Source organism: Nicotiana tabacum, chromosome 4 (assembly GCF_000715075.1).
Source record: "Nicotiana tabacum cultivar K326 chromosome 4, ASM71507v2, whole genome shotgun sequence".
NCBI lineage: Eukaryota > Viridiplantae > Streptophyta > Magnoliopsida > Solanales > Solanaceae > Nicotiana > Nicotiana tabacum.
In genome coordinates, this window is record NC_134083.1 from 64,718,660 (window position 1) to 64,725,387 (window position 6,728).

Sequence of the window (6,728 nt, forward strand, 5' to 3'; positions counted from 1 at the left end):
AAGTGCGCGGTCGATGCGCGGCCGCGCACGTGCTTCCGAGAAAAATCGTCCAAGGCCAATTTTGTAATTTGAGAGGCGACTAACCTTGACCTATATGAAGCCCAGCTAGCCCAAAAAGAGGGTATCTCTCTTTTTAGAAGAACTTTGGTGACAAGAACACAAAAGGAGCAAGACGGAGAATTATCCTACGAGTTTTTCATTTTCTTCTTCTTAATTCTATTGTTGGTTATGACTTTTTATATTGTAATCGTGCATAGTAGTATGAGTAGCTAAACCTGTCGTCTAGGGTTGATAGAACTAATTATTGGATGAAGTCTTGATTACGTTTTGATATAATTGAACCGTTTTTACTCTATAATTGTTCAACTATGTGTTTCTTGTGATTAATTAAAAGGGCCCTTGATTAATCGTGTCTAGTTGTCTAGTGTTGCTAGAGAAAGAACACTTGATTAGATTGTTATTGAACGCCACTTTCGAGTAAGTTAAGAGATTAATTACTTGAATTTAAAAGCGAGATTAGAGATAACGAAGCTTTGGTGTGATATTTATGAGTTGTACAAATTGTCAACTAGAGTAGTTCGAGAGAATGCTCCTAGTAAATTATCGTAATTGATCGAGAGATAAGTACGGTAAGCAAGAACTCACCATCTTTATAGAGTGTTACAACGAGATTATAGCTAACGTATCAGGAATTAATCCGACAATTGGGGAAATTAATAACCTTAGATTCTTTTACCCTTGGATTCAACTTCATTCTTGCTTATTGATAGTTTTTATTGTCATTTTTCCTTAGCTAAATAATTTCTGTTAATTATCAAATAAAATCTTGAACTCTGAAAATTGTTTGAGCTTATCATTAGCGATACTAAAAGTTGTAGCAAATAGGTTAGTTCCCTGTGGGATTTGACTCCGGACTCTTGAACCGGATTATTTTTGCAGTGATCGCTTAGTCCTTTTTATAAGGCATAGTTGGGCGTGATCAAATTTTGATGATGTTGTCGGGGAACTAACGGTGTTATTTATTATAACTTGGAAGAATTGCTAGGATTTTTAGTTTAGATCAATTTTTTGTGGTGTTAAAAATATTTCCATTGAAATTCTTACGTTTGAACTCTTCTGTGACTCAGGTGCATGCCTAGAAACTCCTTGAGAACTGGTGAACTTTGTGAAGGATTCTAAGATCTCGAGAAAGCATTCAGGGCGTTTAATCGGGCTAACAAGAAGGGAAAACAGCTAAAACAAGACGAACAATTCGAAATTGAAATGGACGACGTCGAGAACGTCAACGAGAACAATAGGAATGTTCGAGTTGACCCAAACATCAGAGTGGTAGCACCTCTTGTGCCGGAAGCTGCTCTATATGATTGGGCGCAACCAACTGCTAATAACCTGGCCACCGCAATTGCAGTCCCTCTGATATAAGCAGAGACATTTCAAATTACCAACAACATGCTGCATTTGCTGCAAAATAAAGGGTTGTTCTCTGGGTCGTACATCGAAGACCCACAACAACATCTGAAGAACTTTCTATCAATTTGTGTCACTCAATGACAACCGAATGTGACTCCTGAAGCAATCAGATTATTACTGTTCCCATTCTCAGTGACTGGGGAGGCTCAAACTTGGCTGAATTCGCTCCCAATAAACTCCATTGCTACTTGGGAGGAACTAGTCAAGCACTTCTTAAACAAGTTCTATCCACCCAACAAAACTGCGAGGCAAATTGATGAGATATTGCAATTCAGGCAGAAACCAACTGAAACCTTGCAGGAAACCTGGGAGAGGTTTAAGGGTGTGTTGGTGAAGTGTCCACACCATGGCATCCCAGATCAGATGCTTGGACAGAGATTCTATATGGGTTTGGCTGACGGTCTGAAGGCCAATGTTGATACTTCCGCTAGGGGTGCATTCTTGAGCAAAACATTCACAGAGTGCAAGATTCTTCTTGACAAGATGGCTCAAAATTCAGGCTGGATGACGAGAGATACAACACTCACTCCAACAGTACATTATGTTGCTCTTGACCCAAACAATACAAATGCAGAAAACATATCCACTCTCATGACCCGGATAAGCTTATTGACAAAGAAAATTGATGAGATGGGTGCGAAATAGGTGCACATTGTTGATACGACAAATGGAGGCCTATGCACTCCCTGCATAAATCAGTCATATGTTTGCTCGTGGAGTGGAGAAAATAATAACCAGGGCTTCAGAGAAGACATGAATTATGTCAATAATTTTGGGGGTCAGAGGCAAGGTGGACAGCAATGGGGACCTCAAAATCAGCAGTATAGACCAACACAACAACAATATAATACCATTCCAGGGGGAACACAACCACAAGACCAAGTCATGCCTTATCAAATGCAGCAGGGCTACAATCAGCAGCACCAACAATAGTTGGCTTACCAACCGCCTCATCAACAGCAGGACAGTAATATGATAGAAATCAAGGGCATGCTGCAACAACTTATTGGGACAAATGGAAAGATGCAAGAAAAGTTAGCCGCATATGATTCGGCTATTAAAGGCATTGAAACTCAATTAGGCCATTTATCTATGGCCTAGAACAATCTCCCACAAGGAACGTTGCCTGCAGACACAAATATCAATCCAAAGGAGCAGAACCCAAATCAGCTAATGGCAGTGAGTCTCAGGAATGGAAGGGATTTAGACAGAGAGCAAGAAGTTTCTCAATCTAGGAGAGACGCAATACCAATTACTCCAGTGAAATTAGATACCGACGAGTCAACGGAGCTCAGAGAAGTTGTAATTGAACAGGCACAAGTGGACAAAGGCAAGGAGAAGAAATTTGAACAACTCCCAGAACAGGTGGTGGAAAGGCTCCTAATAAAGAAAAGACACCAAGCAGTGAGAAGAAGCTAACTCCTGCACCATTCCCTCAAAGGATAGCAAAGCAAAAGAAAGATGATCAATACAGGAAATTCATGGAAATGCTTAGACAAATTCAATTGAATATTCTGCTGATGGATGCTTTGAGGGAAATGCTAGGCTATGCAAAAATGATGAAGGATCTGATGTCTCAAAAATTTGACTTCCAGGACCTGTCTACTGTAACTCTAACTCAAACTTGCAGCACGGTAGTGACAAGACCTATGGCTCAAAAATTGTCTAATCCCGGTAGTTTCACTATCCCATGCACAATTGGAAATTATGCTTTTGCTAAAGCATTGTGTGACTTAGGAGCCAGTATCAACTTGATGCCTTTGGCAATCTACACAAAATTAGGCATTGGCAGAGCTAGACCGACCTCAATATTGTTGCAACTGGCTGATCGCACAGTCAAAAGGCCGACAGGAATTCTGGATGATGTGCTCGTCCAAGTGGGGAAGTTTGTATTTCCTGCTGACTTCGTTATTCTTGACTGTCAAGTTGACGAAGAAATACCAATAATTTTAGGGAGGCCGTTCTTAGCCACTAGGAGAGCATTGATCGACTGTGAGACTGGAGAGTTAAAAATGAGGTTGAATAATGAGGAAATAATATTCAATGTTCAACAATCTATGAGGAGGTCCAGCGAATTTGCAAATTATTCACTAGTGGAGGTGGTGGATGTAATACTATAAGAGGAGGATGAGACCCTTAATGTCAGAGATCCGTTAGAAGCTTGCTTGTTGAATTTGGAAGATGTGGATAGTGAAGAGTTGGCAGAGTGGGTCATGGCTCTCGAAGGTCAAGGGTTCTGGAAAAGGGAACCCCAGTTCGAGCCACTACACTTAGAAGAAAGGGCAACACCACCTGCGAAGCCATCAATAGAGGAGCCACCATAGTTGGACCTGAAACCGCTTCCAACTCACCTCAGGTACGCTTTATTATGGCCTAACTCTAGTTTACCTATTATTATCTCATCCGGTTTGTTAGCTGTGCAGGTAGAACAACTCCAACAGGTGTTACAGGAATGTAAGACTGTTATTGATTGGACCATGGCAGATATAAAGGGTATCAGCCGGCCTTTTGCATGCACAAGATTCTCTTGGAAGAAGGGTACAAACCTTCCAGAAAACATCAAAGAAGGCTGAACCCGAACATGAAAGAAATGGTGAAGAAAGAAGTGATCAAGCGGTTAGATGCAGATATCATCTTCCCCATCTTTGACAGTAACTGGGTCAGCCCAGTTCAGTGTGTACCAAAGAAGGGTGGAATGACGGTCGTGCAAAATGAGAATAACGAGTTGATCTCGACTTGTATAGTCACGGGTTGGCGAATTTTCATGGATTATAGAAAACTAAACACAGCCACCCGGAAAGACCATTTCCCATTGCCATTTATTGACCAAATATTGGATAGGTTGGTTGCGCGGTCTCACTTCGGCTTTTGGATGGATATTCGGGGTATAATCAGATCTCAATAGCCCTTGAAGATAGAGAGAAAACATCTTTTACTTGTCTGTATGGCATCTTTGCCTTTCGGAGAATGTCGTTTCAAAGGTGTATGTTAGCCATTTTCACTGATATGGTGGAGAATATTATGGAAGTCTTTATGGGTGATTTCTCAGTGGTGGGGGATTCATTCGAAGACTGTCTTCAAAATTTAAGAAGAGTATTAAAAAGGTGTGTGGAGACAAATTTAGTGTTGAACTGGGAGAAGTGCCATTTTATTATACAAGAAGGTATAGTGTTGGGGCATCAAGTGTCCAGTAAAGGCATTGAGGTCGACCATGCTAAGGTTAATGATATTGAGAAGTTGCCACCACCCACTTCGGTCAAGGCAGTGAGAAGTTTCCTTGGGTACGCCGGGTTCTACAGGCGATGTATAAAAGATATCTCTAAAATTGCTAACCCCTTATGTAAACTCCTTGAAAAGGATCATCCCTTTGTGTTCTCTAATGATTGGAGATTGGCATTTGAGGAGCTGAAGAAAAGATTGGTGACTGCACCAATCATCGTTGCACCCAACTGGGAGCAGCCGTTCAAGCTCATGTGTGATGCGAGTGACTATGCTATAGGAGCAGTCCTGGGGCAGCAAAAAGACAAGCTGGTGCACCCAATTTACTATGCAAGCAGAATGTTAAGCGGTGCATAGCTCAATTATACCGTGACTGAGAAAGAGATGTTGGTTGTGGTGTTTGCATTCGACAAATTCAGGTCTTATTTGATTGGTTCAAAAGTGATTGTTTATACTGACCATGCAGCACTTATGTACTTGATAGCAAAGAAGGAGTCAAAGCCATGCTTGATCTGTTGAGTTCTGTTGCTACAAGAATTCAATTTGGAGATCCGCGATAGGAAATGGACAGATAACTAAGTGGCAGACCACCTTTCAAGGTTGGAGGGAACTGAAAAGAAAGTAGAGGTTGAAGATATAACTGAGACATTCCCGGATGAACAGTTACTAGTAGTGGCAATGGAGGAGACGTCATGGTATGCTGATATTGCTAATTATTTGGCAAGCGGTATTGTACCTTATGAACTCTCTTCGATTCAAAAGAAAAAGTTCTTTCGCGATTGTCGGTCTTATTACTGGGATGAACCTTTACTTTATAAAATATGTGTAGATAACATGATCCGGAGGTGTATCCCCGAGAAAGATCAATCTTCTATTTTGCAGGCTTGCCATACTTCACCATATGGTGGGCACTTTGGAGGAATTCGGACAGCGGCGAAGGTGTTGGAATCGGGTTTGTATTGGACGACTTTATTCAAGGATGCCCATGCTTGGGTGAAAAGTTGTGATGAGTGCCAAAGGACAGGCAACATATCTCGCCGTCACAAGATGCCGATGACTACAATTCAAGAGTTGGAAGTATTTGACATGTGGGGGATAGATTTTATGGGACCATTTGTCAGCTCATATGGTAACAAGTACATATTGGTAGCAGTTGACTACGTCTCCAAATGGGTTGAAGCTACGGCCCTTCCAACAAATGAGCCAAAGGAGTGACAGGCTTTATAAAGAAAAATATTTTCACACGTTTTGGCACTCCGAGAGCTATAATCAGTGATGGTGGAACCCATTTTTTCAATAGAGCGTTCGCAAGGCTGTTAGAAAAGTATGGAGTTCTCCATAAGGTTACCACACCTTACCACCCACAAACGAGCGGGCAAGTGGAAGTGTCCAACAGGGAAATCAAAAGTGTCCTGTCCAAAACAGTGAATGCGACAAAGACTGATTGGGCAAAGAAGTTGGATGATGCATTATGGGCGTACCGCACAGCATTTAAAACTCCAATTGGTTTGTCTCCATACAAGTTGGTGTTTGGAAAAGCATGTCATCTTCCGGTGGAGCTTGAGCATAAAGCCTTATGGGCACTGCGGTAGTTGAACTTGGATATGGAAAATGCAGGCACACGTACAATCACAGAGCTACATGAACTCGAGGAATTCCGGTTCCATGCATTCGAGAATGCAAGATTGTACAAAGAAAGTTTGAAGATGATGCATGATAAGCACATTCTAGATCGGAACTTCAAACCCGGAGATCTAGTATTGTTATACAACTCGAGATTAAGATTGTTTCCGGGTAAGCTGAAATCTAGATGGTCAGGACCATTTAGAGTTGTGCAAGTGTTCTCAAGTAGAGCAGTAGAAATTGAGTCCGAAGATGGAACAAATAGGTTTAAAGTGAATGGGCAAAGGTTGAAACACTACCTTGGAATGGTTAAAGAAAAAGGCGAGAAAGTTATGATGTCTTTGGAAGAGCCCCAATATGTGAGCGAAGTGCAATCATGAAAGCCTGCGTCATGCCGCGACGTTAAATCAGGTGCT

General features: G+C 41.6%; 1 non-coding gene across 1 annotated transcript; it reads right to left on the reverse strand.

Moving 5' to 3' along the window:
- Window positions 1–1,716: 1,716 nt before the first annotated feature.
- LOC142180464 (small nucleolar RNA R71) lies at window positions 1,717–1,823 on the reverse strand. The gene has a single exon (XR_012709087.1). It is a non-coding gene; the product is annotated as a small nucleolar RNA R71 (small nucleolar RNA).
- Between the last annotated feature and the right edge of the window lie 4,905 nt (window positions 1,824–6,728).